This window comes from Lagopus muta, chromosome 3, assembly GCF_023343835.1.
Source record: "Lagopus muta isolate bLagMut1 chromosome 3, bLagMut1 primary, whole genome shotgun sequence".
In the NCBI taxonomy this organism is placed as follows: Eukaryota; Metazoa; Chordata; class Aves; order Galliformes; family Phasianidae; genus Lagopus; species Lagopus muta.
Genome location: NC_064435.1, coordinates 31,295,972 through 31,317,621, shown reverse-complemented (window position 1 = coordinate 31,317,621; position 21,650 = coordinate 31,295,972). Strand labels below are relative to the sequence as shown.

Genomic DNA, 21,650 nt, shown 5'->3' with positions numbered 1-21,650 from the left:
TCTCTTCCAAAAGCATAACAAAGCATAGGGAGAAGCTCTCCTCCAGCACCAAGGTAGCCAAACTTTTTTGCAGGTGCTGAAAGAAAAGCATAAATCACCACCCATTGGTTTCCCTTTTTGCACCAGAAAAAAATTCCAAGCATAATGGCAGAGTTTGTTGTTTTGCATATGTTTGAAAGGCACTGAAAGATAAAGCAAAAAACTGAAAAGTTTTCACAGAATCACAGAATCACAGAATCACCCGGGTTGGAAGGGACCCCAAGGATCATGTAGTTCCAACCCCCCTGCCTAGCAGGGCCACCAAACATACACATTCAGATCAGGTTGCCCAGGACCCCGTCCAACCTGGCCTTGAACACATCCAAGGACGGGGCATCCACAACCTCCCTGGGCAGCCCGTTCCAGGGCCTAACCACTCTCCTAGTAAAGAACTTCCCCCTAACATCTAACCTAAATCTTCCCTCCTTCAACTTAAAACCATTTCCCCTAGTCCTGCTGTTGTCAGCCCTTTTGAAGAGTTTACTCCCCTCCTGGGTGTAGGTTCCCTTCAGGTATTGATAGGCTGCAATGAGGTCACCCCGCAGCCTTCTCTTCTCCAGGCTGAACAAGCCCAACTCCCTCAGCCTGTCCTGATAGGGGAGGTGCTCCAGCCCCCTGATCATCTTAGTCGCCCTCCTCTGGACCCTTTCCAAAATCTCAATGTCTTTCTTGTACTGAGGGCTCCACACCTGGACACAGTACTCCAGATGGGGCCTCACAAGTCAAGCTCAAGTTTCCTATGAACTAACACAGTTATACCTCAGAGAAAGCAGTACCCTTATTCACATCTACTCCAACATCTCTATTTTCAGTAACAGAAATAGCTAACCCAACTCAAGCTCCCTACTCTGACACCTGTCCCTTGCTAGCAGGGAATGAAGAGTCAGCAAGCCATTCTTGGTTTTGGAAGGTTCTGCCAAAGGAGCATGACAACAAACCTAAGAGCTTGTGTACATCAGCGAGTTCTACAGAGAAAATGCATTCCCCAAAAACACCACAAAAAAGTAATCTACAACAGATAGTTTTATGTAATTAATGCTAAAATAATAATCTTTTAACAGAAAATTCTGAAAAAAAAAATCCTTTAATTATATTTTATGCAGGTAAGGAAATTAGTTTCATATTCGATAGTCTGGTCTGCCTGAGGAACTTTCCTTAGTGTTTCTTCTAACACACCGGAGATTTTTTCCTTGGAAAAACATACACATATGAGGAATGTTTTCTCCTTTATGACATATAACTTGTACCTACTTTATAATAATATACAAAAGCCCCAAATTCTGAAAGCTTGGACAAAAGCTCGATCCACTGCAACAATACTAGAACCACTCAAAAACGCAGCAAAGTACTTCTTCCTCTTAAAAGCTCCTTATTAAAACATGCTTTCCTTTTTTTGTGTGTGATGACCTTTCATATGAAGACTGACTTTTCATTAATACGTGTAACTGATTTGTTTCAATTATAAAGCAAAATACATTTTCTTCTGTTAGCAGCACATTTCAAGTTCAAACAACTGTGAATAAGCAGCCCATTCTTATTGTCCCTGAACTTTGTGTCAAGTTCTAAAAACATGTTTATACGGAAAGAGGAAAGCCATAATACTGGCTCCAATAAGCCTCCAGCTATAGGGCCTTGGAGGGCTGAGCTAAGTTGCCTTTATGAATGCAGAAAGTGGGCACTTACTTTGCTTTCCTGTTTACAGTTTAACGCGGTTATAGGGAATTATTAAGGCCTAGAAATGCATTTTCTTGTGTAACATTTTCATAAAATTATAGAATGTCTTGACTTGGAAAAGATCCTAGAGGTTATCTGGTCCAGTGCAGTGACAAAAGCAGGGTCGAACTCTGAAGTTATACCATCTTTTTCAGGCACTGTCCAGGGTATTTTGGTATCTTCAAAGATGCACATTCCAGAACATCTCCAGACAGTCTGCTCCAGTATTTGACCACCCATTCTGGAAGGGTTTTTCTCTCATATATGTAACTGTAATTTCTCCTGCTGCAACACATGTCCATTGCTTCTCAACGTTTTGTTGTGCATTGCTGAGAAGACTTTGACTTTGTTTTCTTTAAAAATACATCACATTAAATGAAGTCCACAGTAAACTCCCTATCCCTACTCAGCTTCCTCTTCTCCAAACTAAACAAACGTGGCTCTTTTAATTTTTACCTCATACATCATGAGGAATTCACCACGGATGCACTCCAGAAACCTCCTGGACTGTTCGCGCCCTGCAGTGTTTCACCTCCAACAGTTACTGGGATAGTTAAAGTCCTCCATGAGGATCAGGGCCTAGGATAATGAGGCTTCTTCCAGTTCTTGAAAAAGGCCTCATCTATTTCATCCTCATCATGCTATCTGTAGGAGTCACCCATCACAACATTACTTGTACTGGTCTACCCTCTAATCCCCACCCATGAACTATCAGGTGACCCATCACTCATCCCCTGGCAGAAATCCATGTATTCTTACCACTCTATTGCAAAAAGCGCAATACTTTCTCCTTGCCATACCAGCTTGTCCTTCCTAAAGAATCTGTATGCACCAATTATAGCACTCCTGATTTGTGAACTAACCCAGCATACGTCTGTGATTCCAGTGAGGTTATAGCTTTGCACCTGCATGAAGTCCTCCCTTTCCTCTCATTCGTTTCCTGTGCTAAGTGTGTTAGTATGCTTGCATTTCAGATGGGAATCCAGCAGTGCTGATTTCACAGAAAGGATGTAAAAAATCACACTGTCCTTATTTGTGTGCATACACTTGAGATGGGCCTCCACTAGCATTGTTTTGTTTGTTTCAGGATCTCTCTTTTCTACATTGCCTTTGCTTACTAACATGGTCCATCAATTCTGTACCTGAATGTAGATCAATTCCATTCTCTCTCTCCCCTGAATTCACTAGATTGCTTAGCCTAATGCTTGTCCTGCCAAAGGCAAGATCCCCTGGTCTCGTCTCTTCCAAACAGTGATTCTCAAAGAGTGCACAACAATTGTAAAAATCCAGTCTCTGTTGTCATGTAGTCATGGCTGTTACGCTCCACATGTCACTTGGCAATATCTTTGGTGTCCACAGTGGAGATCAGCAGCAGGTAGTACACTAAGGAACAGACAACCCTTGGCAGTCACTCCCCAATTTCCAAGCCCCTGGCAAGCAGCAGATCTTGAACAGAGGTCAGGTTCACACATGAGGAGCTCTGTCTCTAGCAGCAGAATTCTGCCCAGTGATAAAATGCCACATTCCTCTGGTGTTGCTGCAGGGCTCAAGCTCGGCTGGATGCTTGAGAGCTCCAGGAACCTTTTTTGTTGTCGTGGCACTGAACTGGTAGTTGCAGAGCTGACAGTGGAGCAGAAGCCTTCCTCTTGATGCCAAAAGTTGCAGACTTCCAGCCTTCATCATCATATGACTTTCCATCTTCCAGATCAGTAAGCACTGACTCTCCTTGCTCCTCCTTCGAGAATCAGGCTTATACCTGCAGGGTCTCAGAGAAGATCAAACCTGTCCCTCATTCATCACTTCTAGTAATGCCAGCACAGCTTGCTGACATCTTCCTGCATTTTCATTACATGGTAATGGCAGCTTCCAGCACTCTTGCAGCTGGAGATCAGGAGAGCTCCGTCTTCCCTCCAGGGTGAGATCTGACTCAAGTCTCCATACATCAGGGACAGCTCCAGCTGGAGCTAGGAACCGTGCAGCGTGGCATGCCACTACCACCATTGAGCACACACACACTGTCCTCAGCAGAGCTTCTGGCCCCCTTCTGTGTGAGGCACTGTGCAAGATGCTCTTTCAGCTGGCTGCCTGTGAGAGTGGTGCTTTTATGGGCTTCTCCTTCATATCCAATGAAAGGGTGTCTGGCTTTCTCTAGTCAGGAGCTAGCTGGAAGAAAAGCTCAGTGCACGTTTTGATTAGATGTGACTGACAGAACTTACTAGGAGCAGCAGCCTCCTCTAGCTATCCTCTCCCTGCAGCAAGAGGCACTCTCAAGTTCCTTACAGAGTTTCCAGCAGTCCTCCCACAAGAAGCACCCTGATAATCCAGAACAAAAAGGTGGAAACTGCTCTGCAAACTGCTGCCTCTGTTGGCTGCAGCATACCAGAGGATACGTAAAGCCAGCAGATATGTAGATAGCACATCCCACCTTATTACTATACAATTGTCTTTATGCAGAAAAAAAGATCTGGGGAAATTCCACATCTGTATCCATCAGAAGTTCCTGCCTGTTGAGCTACTAAACTTACCTTTCTCTCCATTACAAGCAATGGAGGAAAGTCTACAAAAGTTCATTTTACAGATTCATATCCCACAGTAGGCCCTCGTTTTTTCCCTCACCCCCTTCTCACCTTTACTTTTAAAGGGTGTTTAGGGAGTTATTTATGTGATAATATGGAAAATGATATTCAGCCTGTGGCTCTAGAGCCTCATGCAGCACTCCGGCATCGGTAGAATGATTAGGTTTTACATGGTTTTGATTAAAGTTCTCTTGCTCTGCATGGCCTCAAGCTGAGTTAAGAGCACTGATAATGTGAACATTGCTGAGGAAGTGCAAAGGAGTACCTGAAATCCTTAGAAGATGGCCTAAATCTCTGAGTATATTGGCTTTTCTACAACATGGAACGTGTGAAATAGAAACAGAGCATCCTCAGCTTTTCAGTGCAAGGATAAAATCTGTATTAACAAAAACCTTTAAAGTAATCATAATATTATGTCTGAAAGCAGAACGCAATGTTTAAACTGAGTTTTAACACAGAATAACTCTGGGTCCTAGAAAGGCATGCCCATTCAACACCACACAAAGTTAAGATGTCATATCTATGTCATATCTACCACTGATCATTAACAAACCTTCCCAGCACACACCTGAGTTGACAAAAGGCCTGAATACCAATCTTGGACACTCAGAGAATTTGTTGACTATCACACAGTAACATACCAGCTCAGTACTTCTGTGACAAGCACTTGAGCACTACAATCCTCAGCCCTCTGCAGGTCTGTTCAGTCATAGAACTGGAACAGTCAGGATGTCAAACAGCAACACACCACACACAGACTCATTAGGTTTTAGAACTATCTACATTTGAATAATATGCATTTCCCTGCATACCTACTACTACATACAGGTCAAGATTGTGCTCTGAGGAAAATTCTTATGTACAAACATTCCCAGGTGATACTGACACAATCCACAGAGCAAAAACTCTCTGTCAGGCACATGCAAATGACAAGACTACAAGAACAGAAGACAACAGAAGGCAATACAGATATGAAATGATATGCTCAATTAGAACGTGACAAAGGATAATACATTAAAAAGCGATGATACATAACCTATAAAAACAAGTTCATTTTCATCTGTCATTTCTGGACATGAGATCCCTAAGAAGATCCTTCGCATACGAGGTCTGGGAAGCAGGTTCTCTTAATTGCCTCTACGTTTCATAGAATAAGGAATCTGCATTTTAGCTAATACCACTGGTATCACTTTGGAATAGTCAATTCGAAAAAGGGTATTTGCTCTATGGTTGTGACCTTGAATGCCAAGTTTCAGCAACGAGCAAATATTTACAACTAGTTATAAACTCCCAAAAATAGGGGTTCATAACAGAAATGCTGACAGACCTTAACTAAGTTGGTGTGAGCGGGCGCCACTATAATTAAATAAATCACCAAGGTCTGTTGACAATTAGAAAACTCATTTTGGTTTGCCACAGAGACAAACAAAAATTCTGTTCATTATAATTTTACTGGAATATGATGTCATAACATGTAAGCATACTGAAACAATCTGCTTCTTTTCTAGCCAAAATATTAATTGCATACTAAGGAGCCCTTGGGGCCTCTTCCTTCTTGGCCATCAAATCCACACACACAAAGACAAATAAAGTATTAGTGCATGCGCCGTGTGTTCATATTGCATTTTTCTGTATTCCTCAATGGCATAAATGTTTCTGATAAATATTGTTACTATACTCTTAGAAGGGGCTAAAAAACACAAGTGCAAGCTGAAGCATAAGGAAACCAGGAAGTTTATTTAGATTTTGTCTCCAGCTAATAACTTCAGTGAGGTTTTGTCTAAATTCTGATGGTCAAGGTATTCTTCACCTATGTAATAAACAATTACTAAACCCAATTACTGCCCCATATGGAAATGTTACAGAAATTATTATTATCCTATTTCCATTTTGTATTGGAAGTGAAAAGGAACAAGCACTGGTATGGCCAATATGAAACCTACTAAAATATGACATCCAAACTGGTACAGGAAAGTCATTCTTCAGATGCCAGCTTCATGCTGAAAGGATCGTTCTCTGTTCTTGTCCCTCGAGCTCCTTTTCCACTCCGGTTCAAACTGGCAGTTCTGCAGACATGGCTCAACTAGAAAAATGCTCTGAGCTCCACAAGTGCAGAGACAGAGACACAGGCTGTGCAGTGGAGTAGGAAACAGAATTCGCTGTGAGCAACTTCTTCTCCATAACAGCTGAAATTTCTCTGGGGGAGCAAGTTGCTTAGTGCAGCTGTTCCCTGGCTGTGCCCCATTTTTCTAAGCAGTCCATTAGCCACATGGATTTCTTACAGATGTGAGTACTATGTTTTGAAGAGGGAAACATCCAGCACAGCCACTTTTGTCTTCACATGATCTACCTTCTGGTTCTTTCCACAGGTCCTTACCAATACCTGGAAACAAAGACTTTTCCAAGTACTCCTTTGAAGAACTACAGCCCACTATCCCTGGATCAGTCTGGCTGTCCTCTCCTGGATCACCTCCACATCCTCCAAAAACAATCTTTAACAAGCAAGACAAGGCATGATGTTACACTTTTAGCTATATATACCCCATATTAGATTGAAAGACAAATTTCTCATTTCAGAAATTCTCTTCAGCTGATTTATTTAAAGTCTATTTACCATTTGCACTTTTTCTAATGTTGACATCCCCTCAGCCATGCCACACAGCTAACATAAAAATATTGTAATCTTCCCAGATTACCCTTCATTCAAAAGATGATTTAAACTGTGATCTGAATCTTTACAAAATGATAAAACCAATGTAATTCTGGATGATTCAATATATTTTCTCTGTATAATACTTGATTCAATGTATTTCCTCTATATAATACTTGCTATTATCAGTTTATGAAACCAATTCTGACCCATTTATGGAACCCTCCTAAGGAATTGCATCTTTAATTACCTATGTCTAAATTGTAAAGAATAACCGAGTTGGAAACATATTAGCAGAAAGAGACTCAAAAACACTTTTTACTTTTTTTTTTTTTTAGAAATAATGAGATACTTCCCACTTTAAGAAAGTGAAATCCCAAACCTTCTCTACTTCTAAAATATCAGTGTAAGCAAATCCTGAATTAAACAGGCAAGTGCCATGAGTGGCAGGTACTATGTGGTCCTCTTCATCTACCAAGGTCTATCAGAAAACAAGATACTTGCTTCCAGTACTTCTATTGGGTGGATGATCTAGAAGCTGGGATGATATTTAGAAATATTCTAATGTTCAGTCTGGTTATAATGTTATGTTTTGTTTTGCACTGACACTATCATTTAATCTACATATCTCGTGTACCTTTTTGTTACATTTAACTTCTAATGCAAGCATTCCATTCTGTCACAGCCTTTGTTCTGCAAATGAACAACTTGAGGTATTTTAGAATCCTTCTGCTTAATTAAAGGCTCCTCACTGCCCTTACAACCCCTCACAGCCCTTTCCTATACTTGGTCCTGCTCCCAAACTTAAGGGTTAAGATTGGTGGATGACACACCCTACGAAAGACCAACAGAGCTCTGTATAACAGCAGTATTTATAGATCTTTACCAGAAATACCTTGATCAACACATTCTTAAAAATCACATTTGTCTTTCCTCTGGTTCAATCAAATCAGTTGTTCATAGTTTATCTTGCAAATAGTTACTAATATCAGATGACTATCTTGTTTTGAGATTTCCATCTGAATAATTCTCACATGATAAATGAATCTGTACTACAAGTGTCTATACTCTTACGTTTTATATTGGAGAGCCTGGTTTCATGCCATTTCTAATGCATCAGTTGTTACAATCACACAATTCTTCCTGTGTATTTTGATCTTCCTTTGTAGTGATGACACCTGCATCCCATGACTGCTTTCCTACTTTCTGTGCACCTTTAACAAAAATAATTTAAAAGATTGCTTCTAAACCTGGAAGAGGAATAGCACTTAAACTTCCTCCAAGCTTGATTTTTAATACTACAGATCACTTTTCTTTTCCTTTGCCACCTTGCATTCCTTATACAAAGTCCCACCTCCTTCATTTTAATGAAAACAGAATTCTTATCAAATGCTATAAAATGCTTCACTGAAACCCACTAAATCAGGTTTAGTTTTCTCTCTTCCTAAAAAATGAACTAACACATACAAGGTTAATGCTTTAGTCAGACATACTCTACCTTTAGTATACGGTAACATGAGATTGAGCTTTAACCTGCTTTACTTCCCTGTCTTTATTTAAGCTTTGTTTTAAAATTTATGCTGACTCTGCAAATATTTAATGAAGTTAATGATTATTCACTTTTTTTTCTTTATATTGGGTCAGAGACTATTCAGTTCTTTCAAACAACATGATTAGCATAACAAAAAAAAAAGACTCACGATTTCACTATCACGCTATGAAATCTCTTCAAACAATTGTATGTTAAAAAGAAAAGGGGAGGGGATTCAGTTTCATGTAATATTATCTACCATAGAATCTTCCCAGGAGAACTTGTGATGATAAGACAACAATATTGCCACATCATTGTATCTTTGAATTCCAAGTTGCTCAATACAGATATTTGGCTGAAAATAAATATTCTATGTTTACTCTCTCCATATGCTACTAATTTGTTTACCTTCTGCAATAAAGAATATGTACCCTGACGAGTGTTCCGTATCCAAAGTAATTAGAAGAAGCCAACAGAAAGCTACAGAATACTTTAATCGTCACAAATCAATCTAACAGGTACTACAACAAATGTTTGTTCTGATTCTGTGAAATACACTAAGCCGGCTTTGCAGCACCAGTTATAGACGGATGTTCACGGCACAGAAAGTTCAGATCTCTGATTCTGCTTTTACTTCTCTCTCTACTGAGAGATTCAGTCTAAGGCCCTTCTTAAAAGTGGAAGAAGGGACTCAAAGCCAGCCTGAGTAACCTTTTTAAAACAAAAAAAAAATTACTGGAAGAGTGTCCCCATGGCAGGGGTGTTGGAGCTTGATGATGTTTAAGATCCCTTCCAACCTAAGCCATAGACTCAGAATCACAAGGTTGGAAATGACCTTCAAGATCATGTATCCAACCATCCTCCCATTACCATTGCCACACAAGCACTAAACCACATCTCACAGCTCCTCATCCAGACGCCTCTTGAACACTGCCAGGGACGGCGACTCCACCACCTCCCTGGGCAGCCATTCCAGTGCCTGACCACTCGCTGACAGAAAAGGTTTTTTTTCCTCATGTCCAACCTAAACCTCTTCTGGTACAACTTGCGACCATTTCCTTGGGTCCTGTTTGTTGCCTGGCAGAGGACGCCAAACCCGCCTTCAGGAAGTTGTAGAGTGCAATGAGGTCTCCCCTGAGCCTCCTCTTCTCCAGACTGAACAATCCCAGCTCCCTCAGCCGCTCCTCATAAGGTTTGTGCTCCAGACACCTCCCCAGTTTTGTTGCCCATCTCTGGACACATTCCAGGGCCTTTCTTGTGTTTCTTGTCTTTCTTGTAGTGAGGGGCCCAAAACTGAACACAGTACTCGAGGTGCAGCCTCACCAGTTCTGAGTAGAGGGGGATGATCACCTCCCTGCTCCTGCTGGCCACACTATTTCTAATGCAGGCCAGGATGCCCCTTGGCCACCTGGCACACTGTCGGCTCATGTTCAGCCGAGCATCAACCAACAACCCCCAGGTCCCTTTCCTCTTCACACTCATCCAGCCACTCATCCCCCAAGCCTATAACGCTGCATGGGGTTGTTGTGGCCAAAGTGCAGGACCCGGCCACTCTATGATTCTATGAGATATGGGTGAAAAAGAGAAAATAAGAAGAAAAGGATCTTGAACTGAATCTTCTGAAGTACTATACAAGGGACACAGGGTGGGAAATAAAAGTGAAAAATAACAATCAAAATCAAGAAGAGAGCACAGAACAAAATGTTATGTTCCTCTGGAGAAGTACTTTTATCTATCAACCAAGCAGTTAAGTCATGAAAATGGTGAACACAACATCAACTTATTCTCAACTGCAGACATAGCATAAACACTATAAGAACATAACAGAAATATTGCCTCCAGAGTTTAAGGCACTGAAATGTCAAGTGGTCAATGTTGAAATGGGGATGGAGGTTGGGTGGGGAGAAAAAGATAAATAGAAGTAAAAAGAAAATGTTCTTTTCCGTGACATAAGAACAAGTACAATAAGAACAAAAGAGAAAACATAGTGAAGCTGTGATGTACACTGCATACTTAGAGGTTAGAACAGACATCCAGAAGACAAACATCTCAAACTCTTATCTACTTTAGCTCATAAAATTTCCCATGAACTGTATTACTCACTAATCTTTACAAGCACGCAGAGTGGTTACTGAGAATGCTGTCCAAATACCCATTACAGTAAAAGAACATAAATAGTGTTGCATATCTGACTACAATATTATTTTCCTTCTCCATAAGAAATTCTCATTAAAAAAAAAAAAAATCATGTCACTTGCCAGCCTATGGACTTAGCAAATGAGAAAATAATGTACATCATTCATCTAACATACTGGTAATATGATGTGTATAAACATAAAATCATTTATGGGCTAGGTCTTCACAGAAGTTAATTAACATTGTGCACAGAGGAAGAAGGCCCAAGAAAGCTTAAAAAGCTATTCTCCCCGTCCAATTTAAGTTAAATTGAAATAACTAGTGCATATCGAGGTACATTCTGTTCCCACATGGAGGAATGTAAACATACAGACACTAAATTGCATTCTGCTGAGTCAAAATTTAACCTATCATTTTAAGGTTGGCAATTAAAGGACTGACACTAAGAACAAATTGAAAAATCACACTTAATTATGGCTTAGCAAGCTTCCTCTAAGCAGCTGAGCATAGTTAACTGAGAGCGCATGTTCTCGTAGCTCACCAGTCATCATCCTCTAAAAATGCACTATCACGGCCAGCAGCAGCTTCTGTCCAGAAATCTGACCACCTTTACCATCAGTCTTGGAAAGAAATGAAACATGGAGAGAGCTTGGCCAATGGGGAACAGAACATATCTTCTGTTGCTATGCACTAATCCCATTAACAAGTTGAAAACAACAAGGATGACCTTACAAGGGAAGACTTGGGGAGGAAAGGGAAGCCTTGGGAAGCGAAGGGAGGGGTCTGCTGATCAATTACAGTGAAGACAGTAAGGGGCAAAATGGTAAGAGCAAAGAGAAGAGTGCTGAATTCTTTCAGTACTTCAGTTCTTTCTTACACAAAGTCATAAAAAGTGCAGTATTTCCTAGGGAGCACACATTCATCAAAAGCACGCATAATACTTCTCTTCCAATGCTTCCATTTTTCAAATTTTAGTTGATGTAATGGATTTACACCAATGACCAATGAGGAAATATATACTCATAGCTAATAAAATGATAAATTACTGCAATGAGGGTCCAGTACCAGTAGTCACTGACGCACACAGTGAGTTGCTTCAGCTGGTCCACTGAATACAATTCAATGCAGAATATTAATGAAGAAATAAAAGTTGGATGGCGTTAGCTTAATATACTAAAAAGTAGGATCCTAGAATTGTTAAAAAGCAGGAAAAGCAGGAAATGCTTATAAGCTGGTATGGAATTGCATTTTAGAAAGCAGGGCTATGAAAAAGATTTTGAGGATAGGGATACCAAAGATAATTGATCAGATGTGAATCCAAAATAGCTGTTCTGACTTTTGATTTAATAAACAAAGCTAGTATAGAGAATTACTTCTATTGAGTAGAAATAAGGTCCAGCTGCTACTGCCCATCTTAAGAACTGTCACTTCTGTTTCACTGTCATGAATGCCAGACTTCCATCTAAGTCAGTAAGATGGTCAGACTCCATTTTCGCTTCTTTTGTCATGAAAAAAGGACTCAAAGCTAAGAAAAGCTGTTGTTGTTTAGTTGGAGTTTTTTGTTTATTTGTTTTTCTGGAGATGATTTCCCTTTTGATCACAACTGGAGATGATGCTCCATTTCAGTGAAATAACTCATTCCAACAACTCTTGGTGCCAAAGTACATGATGCTGTGAGTTCAGCTGACCTTTCTCTGACAATAACCAACTTAAACTGGCATTCTTCTTTAAAAAGGTCCTGGAGAGAAAAGCAGATCTTCAGAAGATCCTGGGAATAATCATTCTGAAAAGATGTTAACTGTACTTTCTTTCACAGAAAAGAAGCAGCCACCAAAATTACTGCTTTAGAAAAGATACAAAGAGGAACTACATTATAGTGTTAGTTGGTGAGAATTTCTGTTCTAGACTCATTTGTAAAGGAATTTTGTTATAAAAACAATCTTCAGACATCTTTTTAAAGAACATTTTATACTTTCTCAGTCTGTGGCAAAACTTCCAGTTCAAAAGGCACAAAGACCTTGGCCTAGAAGAGATGCTGTTTCCATTACAATTCTAGTCAGATCTTATTGAGTTATCTGGTAAAAATTAGTCACTAACTTTCTTCCGCTTGCTTTCTTCAGTAAAATTATTACATTCTCTCAAACCATCATTTCAGTCCTAACAGCAGTTGATCCGTGGCATTACAAGAAAAGCAGGCAAAGAAAAGAGAATATATTTGATGATGAGGGTTCATGCTCTGGACATAGCAGAAAGGCCAAAACAAGAAAGGAGGGCATCTGGACTTGCTTCTGTTGATAATGTCTTACAGATCTACAGTTCAGCAGAACCACAGGAAAAAAGTTTCTAACTGAGAAAAGAAAGAAATACAGTCTAAACATTCTTACTCCTAGGAGAGCTTTCTGAAGCATTATTTGCTTTCATACACACCAACAATGCTAGTCTTCTGTTGGTATCCTGATAGTAAAGCAGCCTTAAACAATCAGATATAGGGAAAGGACTGGGGGACACTCAGCAAACTGCAAGGCCAAAAGATGGGAAGAAATTCTTTGGGTCTTGGGGAAAGATGCTGGGTCTGAAGATTTTTGAATCAGATTTAAAAGAAGTCCCTCAAATGGAAGAACAGTGCGAAAGACATCCATTAAGTAAAGATGAGGAAAGAAGATCTCTATTTCATCCTTATGCTTTTCAGCCTAAGTGAGAACAAGAAAAATCCCAGTTGACACTCGAGGACATGGATCTGTACCTCCTCCAAAGCCAAGATTGGAGGAAGTCTGAAAGTCCAAAGAAAAAATCTACCCAAACTCTGTTCATGGATGGAAGCTTGAGGAGAAATAATCACTATGCGAGCCAAGGACCACAAAAGGAAAGAGCAAGCAGATAGGGCAAGAATGCAAGTGGTTGAGGGAGCTCACAATATCCTGAAATCAAAGTTAGAAAAAAAAAGAAAAAAAAAAAGAGAGAGAGAGAAGAATAAAGTATTAGGGCTCAGAAGTTCCCCTATAAATAGGGTCAAGAGGTCACTGACAAAACTACCCACTCTTGAGTGAAGACAGTTCAGAAGAATACAATGGTGCAAAATGTTATTCCTTACGTTTCACATTTTAGGCATGAAGAAGTATGAAGCAGCTAAATGCTCTACTGCAGAGACACTGCACTGGGAAAACTATCCACAGAGTTTTCCCTATATCCTGTGAGCTCAATTTTAAGCTACATAACACTATTTTTAACAGCTGTCAATGTAAGATTGCAAATACACTTAAGAATATATATTTTATTGATTCCTGATAGGTTAAATGCACCCATTAACATAGTGGATGGCAGCAATAGCATGAATATGTCAGAACAAATCCATTCCCTGTGTCAAGGCACATCACCTAACACCATTTTGTGAGCACTGTGAAACTTCATCCTAACAGGATGAGGCGACTACAGAAAAACAGCTTTCATGAAGAGCTTAATGGAGCCCCTAGATTCCACTGCAGGATCTGGGTTTTCTGCTCCCAGATACTCTATGCATTTTTTTTTATGATTTAAAACACTATAGAAATTAAACGTGAGCTGTCAGAATTTTTATTGCAGGAATAAATATCCTCTGTCATTTTCTGACAGATTTAGGAATTTTTTTAAATTTTTTTTAACAGACCATACTAATCACTATTGTCTAAACTGATAGCTACTGGCAATGGCAAAGCTCATCACCTGCAAGCTCCCTTGCCACTTTCTTTTGGGAAAACTATCTTAAGACAAACAGATGTTTCTGCTGTTTTAAACCAACAGGAAATGGACTGACTTTCTCCCTTTTCCTTTCCTAGAAACAAATACTAGCAAAGAAAAACCCTAGCACAGCTGTACTCAACGCTTGCCTTACAACAATATGTCTGTGTGGGAGGCATGCAATGACTGGGAACAAACAGGCCGGGGAAGTGAAATGTAGCATGCAGAAGATGAACACAAAGAATTCTTTTATAAGTCTGGGAGTGGATTATTACACCGTTACATTGATGCACCAGCAGGGTAATAACACTGATGTACAAGATTTTGCTCTGTATCCTGTCCTAGCTGGCAGTGTACAAAAGTTAATAATCAGCTGACAATCTCAGTCCATTTCAAGACAATTGATGTCCACACCATCAGAGCATCATGACACTGAACAGAGTGTGGGCTTGGTGACCAATCTGCAGCCTTTAACCTTAAGGAAATGTTTTTAGGTTAAGCTTGAGAAATTCAATCCTACGCAGAATTCATTCTTGTTGTCTTTTTGTAGATATGCCCAATGCTTCAACTTTCACTGCTAACAAATTGGTACCTTTTATGTGCACTAAATTCACACATAAAAGTGAAAATAACATTAAAGTTGTTGCACTATAGCCATCATTATAGGAAAAGAAAGCTTGAAGAAAATGATGAAACAGTGCAGTAAACCTACTTTAATGATAGTTTGATACTGGAATTATGACATGTTAAAGTAAGGAAAAGCTTTTCTATAGAAGGCAACTTTTTACAGTGCTTCTGCTGTGAAATTCTTGTATGAAAACACAAATTCATGCTGCCATCTAATGGTCTAAATCAAATGTTTCCAGCTGAACAATTAAATTGCTGATCTGAACTATCACTTTCATTGCTGTTAGGACTACTGTTTCTTTTCTTGAACTCTCTGAAATCCATCCATATCTGTTGTTCAGAATAAAATTACACTACGTTAAGGGAGATCTATTTCAGCCAAACTTTTTATTTCTACTCTCACAAAGTTTTTCAAATTTCTTCCCAAAGTGTTTTTGTTCACTTGTCCAAAACACTGGGGAAAAGGGGGTAAGGAATGCAGAAGAGAGTTTTCTAAAAGTCACTCAGTAAATATCTTTATCATTACACTCCTTAATTCATAAAACACAAATTTTAAGGACAAAACTTTTCAACAGTTAGTGGAAAAGCAAGACAAAGTGGCTCCTTCTGGTCATTTTAGGGGAGAGATGTTGTACCTTATAGATTAAATGAAAAACCAATCATTGTAACCAGGTAAAATCCCCAGTGCTGCCCAACCTGCTCCATGAGCAAGGGTTTTGTTCACCCTGGGAATCAGAGCACAAAGCCTAACAGCTTTCTGTAGCAAAACATGACTTAGTTAAATCAAAATAATTTCAGCAGAAAGTTTATGTGCCTGCTTGCCTCTCATTAGAGCTGTTATTACGCAGAAACTAGAAAAGATTTCATTCTTTCATATACTTCTGAAGAGTCTGTTCTTCTGGAACTTTTTCTCTCTGAGGAGAGATTTTTATCTTTTTACAATCCTTCCACTGTCATAGTCTGATGACTCCCACTACAGCATTCATAAAATTATTACACATCAACATTCTTAGCATTACTTCTTAGAGTAGGATTCAGTGCTAGATTCAGACACCAAAATTTATATATTTAATAATGTGTAGAAAGCTAAGTTGGATTACAATGAAGCCCTGGAGAGACCTGTATAAAATGTAGACAGCTTACGGCACAGCAAATAGCACTCCAGACTGATGACTGCATTGACCAGGCCTTCCACTGGTTGTAACAGACAACAGCCTTACAGTGGACAGGCTGGTACCACGACTGAGGTATCTGAGCTTGGATCTGAGTCCCAGCCTTGCATTAGCCTCTGGCTGCCTGAACATGAACACACCCTACCATGTGGGATGCAGTCGTGCACAAAAGATATCTGCAGGACGTGACACATCACTCCTCTATGGAAACCAGTAGTTTCCCATGAATAGCTGGAGTCCTGGTGGATTATCTAAAATCGCACACTGAGTGAACCTTGGTTTTAGGTGTTCAATTTCTTGACTAAGCATAGATATGCAGGGTGATTTGAAAAGCCCCAGTATACCTGGCCTTCATCTGCCATCCTACAATGGTCTCCTCTAAGTTTTCTGCCAAATCTGCTGGTCTGACACAGGCATCTCAGAGACCTTACAATGCCTCAAATGGCGTTATGTTTGGGTAACTCAGGGTTGCGTAGGAGCTGCAGTACATATGTTTGTGAAAACATCTGCTTTGTACACATCTGTGTATTAAATCCACTTTTGTTGCAAAAAGCTGAATAACTTTCAGCTGAAATAACTGAATTTCAGCAAAAGATAACAGGCTCATTACACACCTGGATTAATGAAAAGACATAATTCCACAGAGCTTTATCTTTTCCTCGCTTCTGGCAGATCTGGTCAATATTAGACTGAAACCTCAGACGGATGAGGCTCTCTGTGAACAAACATCTCCTCAGTATACTCAGGTGGCACAAAAGGACTTCTAAAGGCCTGCACAGTTTCAGGCTTCATCCTATTTCTGTAGATTAGGTATCTGGGCTGTATAATTGCAGGTGTACTTCTGGAGACAGTCTCGACAGATTTTGTATCATATCCTGCAGTGCAGCCTACTCAAAAATTTGGCTTACGTTATCCGCAGCTGTTCTTCTGGGTAGATTTTTCTTTTTCTCCGTAGCACTAAGTAACTTTTGTGAAACACACAAAGCTGAGTGAGGGTTTAGATTGCATTCCTAAGCAGACTCAAAGTCAAGTAACAGTAGCTTCTAATCTGTTCCCTCTGATGCATATATTTAATCTTTAACTCAGCATTCACAGAAGAAAAAGAATCTTTTCATTTTTAATCCATTCTTTCATCATACAATCTTTTAGTTTATCCAACCTGACAATTTTAGTTATTTATCCAACAATCACACTATTTTCTTTTCAGTCAAACTGAATTTGGAGAACATTAAGTCCACAGACGGAATCAACCAAAGACTGGTCCCTCAAACTTCTTTTTACTATGCCACTTTTTAAAATCACTTATTTAGTATTTAGGACACTGATTCACAGGGCTGATACACATATTTTCAGGAGCAATGAAGCCTAAGAAAACCTAAGACCTACGCAACAGCTCAGCCCTCAGCCTAGGAGGAAGGAGGAAGGATATACATGTACACTTAGGGAGATGCCTGGTGCCTTAAGGCCAGGCAGCTTGGCTGGCTCCAGAACAGGCAAGACTGTGCTTCTTCCTCACTTCTCAAGTTTGATGTTGTAAAGAAGTACTTGCTGACAACAAAGAAATGTGCTCAGAATGAGCTCTGAAGAAAAAAAACAAGAAGGAACAGTCTTTGTACTCTTCCCTCATGCACTACAGAGAAAGGTAACAGTCTTCTTAGTCTGTAGTATACAATATACAGGCAGGAAGAAGCAACCCTGAACAAAATGAACATAAAGGCTCAGTGCAGAAGAAACTGTCACAGTGCACAGAAGCTGCTGTTTATCCCAAGGACATTACCATCTTGCGTGACATGTGCTTTACAGAACTAACATGCCATACAAATTCCCTAAAACCAAACAAGAAACTGCTCTAATTATTATTATATTCCATCCTTTAGCTTGTCATTGTTTTTTCCTTTGTTCCTATACTTCACAAGTGTTTTTAATTTTGAAAGCTTTAAAACAAAAAAAAAAAAGTCAAGGTTTTTCAAGCTCTTTAGATTGTGGTGAGACGCATTTTAGAGAATTTTATACAATAAGCAAATAACTTCTGAATTCTCCCAGACAACAAGGGTTGAGTTGTGTGATCTCTGTGACGCTGCTTTCCATACTGAAACATCAAAAGCTGGTGTTCAGTTTCTGGTGGTTTTATTTCTTGGCTGAAGACACTTAGTTTGGGTAAGTCTGTAGGATATCACTTTTTTCTGTCATTTATGGACATTCTACAGTTGAAAATACCTCAGGGACTGTTTTCAGTTCTAATTGAAGACAAAATATCCTACAGCAAGCAATCAGTACAACAAGGCAAGCTGGATGACCCTGTGGTTGGTCTGAACTCATATCTTTATTAATTATTTATATATACATATATATTAATTGCTTTAATTTGAATGCATTTTTTAATTTTCTTTTTTAACTTATACATAGTTTAAACCAACTGCCTACTGAGGGGTGCGAGGGAGTTTCTAGAGCTGGCCACTGATATGGATAGTATGGACATTTCATCCTCAGTTCTGCCAATACTTTTCAAACCTGACCTACTGTTTCAAAATTCATCCTTTCCTGAGCAGCCTGCCCGTTCTCCCAAATGGTGCCAAATGGTGCGTGGACAAATTCACAAATTCACATAACCAAAATGAGTTAGCTCACAGTCCATGAAAGCACTAGCACTTACTTCCCTAGAGTTGGTTTGTAAAGTTTTTAGATTGAAAAACAAACTATACCAAATGCAGTGCTCAGCATTATTAGCTTTTTTGTAGTGCGCATTGTTTGACCCAAAAGGTTCTTACATGCCTTTACTGCAAAACTGCTCAGAACTGAGAGACTTAAAAAAGGTAGCATTCACCTGGTTACTTTTGAGTGATATAAAACCTTTTTTTTTCCTTTTCATTTTAATTCAGTAGAATTGAGCCTTTTGTTAACTAAAATACGTTGTCTAATATGGCCCTGGATTCAGGGCTGAGAGTCTTTTTTAAAGCTCACCTTATCAGAGACAATCGAGTTTCCTAGCAACAAAGCTAGTGCACAGACTCTACTGGAATAATCTGGAGAAGACTCCATGCTATGAATGAGATGAAAAAGCTTTAAAAGTCTTATCCCTACTTATCTCAATCTAGTATGAACTGCAGTCTACAGATACTTAGTGTACTGGAGACCAAAGCTGATGCATTGACGTGATTCAGCACAGCACTACACAGACTATCAGCTCACGTCAAGATGCAATATAATGACAACCATCCAGTGCTGCCACCCCAGTGCCAAACCACATGCACCACCTTTGAATGAAAAGTCAGGCTGGTACCTTCAAGCTCTTCTCTCCTCTGTCCTCTCTCCTTGGCAGTAACTCCTGGTATACATTACTGAGCCTGGTACCATGCACACACAAAGCTCAGTAAGCAGCTGGCATTCAGCACCTGCCCTGGTGCAACACCACCAGCACTACAAACAGGGACAACCAACAGGAAGTGTGAGCAGGTCCTCCTGAAAACGACAGAACTATGGGAATATGGGGAGCACAAGCTGCATGAGAAACAGTGCTCAGAGGAGGATGTTCATATAGAAGGTCTCACCACTTTTCCCTTACCAGCTGGCTACTGGAAAGGGATTCTGTTTCCCTTTTTTTTCTCCTCTCTCATTTGTTTATTTTTCTTTCTTCCATACAATTCACTTTCATATTTAACATCACTTTATGCCAATGGCTGTGTACCTTACAATTGCAACATTGCATTCTATGTGTAAACCTCTTTCAATATTGTCTGTGCTTTATACACCCACTGCCTATATCCATATGCCCTACTGCATTAGCAAGCACAGTCTTTCACAAATTTAATTGAGCCTTAGCTTGCAAACTCATTCCTGGCCCCTCTGGTGACAGCACAAGGCCTTGTGACCAGGTGAGAAGGTGTCTGAGGTCAGATTGTTAGTCAAGCAGTAACTCATCCATTCCTCTTCTCAACACCCTCCTCTCCTCCAAAAATGATTAGTTTCTGAGCAGCTCATATCCCAGTGCTGGAGCGAGGAAAACTGAAAGGCAACACAGACTGGTTGCAAGGGAAGAGGAGGAGGAATCAAGGTCACCTCAGCACAAATCATTTTAGGTTGACATGGAAGCCAGCTCTCAGCTTTGCATGCAAATAGCAGCTCTTAGACCACACTTTCACGAGTTCCTGAAAAGGAGCTTTTGTGCCAATTGAAACACTAGGTATAACTGCTCTAAAGATATGTCCTGAGATGAACTCAGTTCTTTACTCTTTCCCCCTCAAGTCATTCATCTTGCCAGAATCAAATTCCCCCCAAACAATCTCCAAGTCTTAATCTGGATCTTCACCTACTTGAAAAGCACATTTTTTAAAACGGAGATGAGAAAAGGGAATTTAGTTACAATATTAAAAAAAAAAAAAGTCTTCCAACTTTTCTGCATACTTACTGTCTGTTTTAATAACACAGCTATTTCCTCAATCTAGAGTTAGAAACTGATGAAAATGAAAAATACAGAGTGCAGCATGCTACCTACACTATATTTCAAATCTTAGGTTTGGATGCTATGGCATCTAAAGGGCATAAGATTATCTATGCTATTCTCTTCTTATGTCAGCTCTAATAAACAGCATTCAAATGATGCCTTACAGAGTCTAAGTGCTTTTCTTATGGGAGCATGATAATGATATAATGAACTAGCATGTTCTGATGCAAAACAAGATGATAAACAATTATTTCCGACATAGGACAAGTCCCTAGACATTATTATATGGCACCATTCTTCCTTCCTCTGGTATTACTGCATGTGCAAGTGTATGCACAGGAGGTGTGTGCACACATGCAGACAGGCAGGTATAGTTATTTACTACTTATTTACTTTTAGTTACTTATTAATTTACATCCACCATACTATTAACCATCCTGCACAGCCTACTGCACTCAGCTAAGTAGAGCAGATAAGTGGAGATCCTGGCCTCTGTCTCACCTCATCTATTTGTTTTATGATCAAAAAATCAAATACATTTTAAAAGTGACGTTGATGTACCATCTGTACACTAACATTGGAACAAAGTTCAAGAAGTAAGTAAACTTCAAGACTGCAGTAGACATACTACTCATTTCCCATGCAAAGAAAAAGAAGTCTTTAAAGTTAGTACCTGCTAAATTGGGGTTCTGCTTCCATAAATATATTTCAGTAACTAAGCTGAGATTCTAGAATCTCCTGTTTTATGCTTCTTACTAACTTGCACTTTTTCTACCGTAGCCTTTTTTTCTAATAGTCAAAATAATGTCATTGCAGAAGCAATTAAAATAAATGTAGGATTTCTGGATACCAACAAAGCTCATTTCAGGCCCCATATCCAGCTACTTAAACCATTCCATATATGAGTCAGCAGCAACAAGAAATAGCACACAAGTAACACAATAACCAGACATTCTGCTCTGTAGAATAATGAAACAGTTTTCTTCCAGTTCGTTTGTTTCATCTTGCATTTTCATTTCAAACTGCCTAATTTTTAAACACTGCTATAAAT

At 39.6% G+C, this 21,650-nt stretch overlaps 1 protein-coding gene across 5 annotated transcripts in view; it reads right to left on the bottom strand.

The window, feature by feature from the left end:
* STAU2 (staufen double-stranded RNA binding protein 2) overlaps window positions 1–21,650 on the bottom strand; it is a 165,590-nt gene that overhangs the window by 114,918 nt on the left and 29,022 nt on the right. The gene's annotated exons all lie outside the window — the stretch shown is intronic.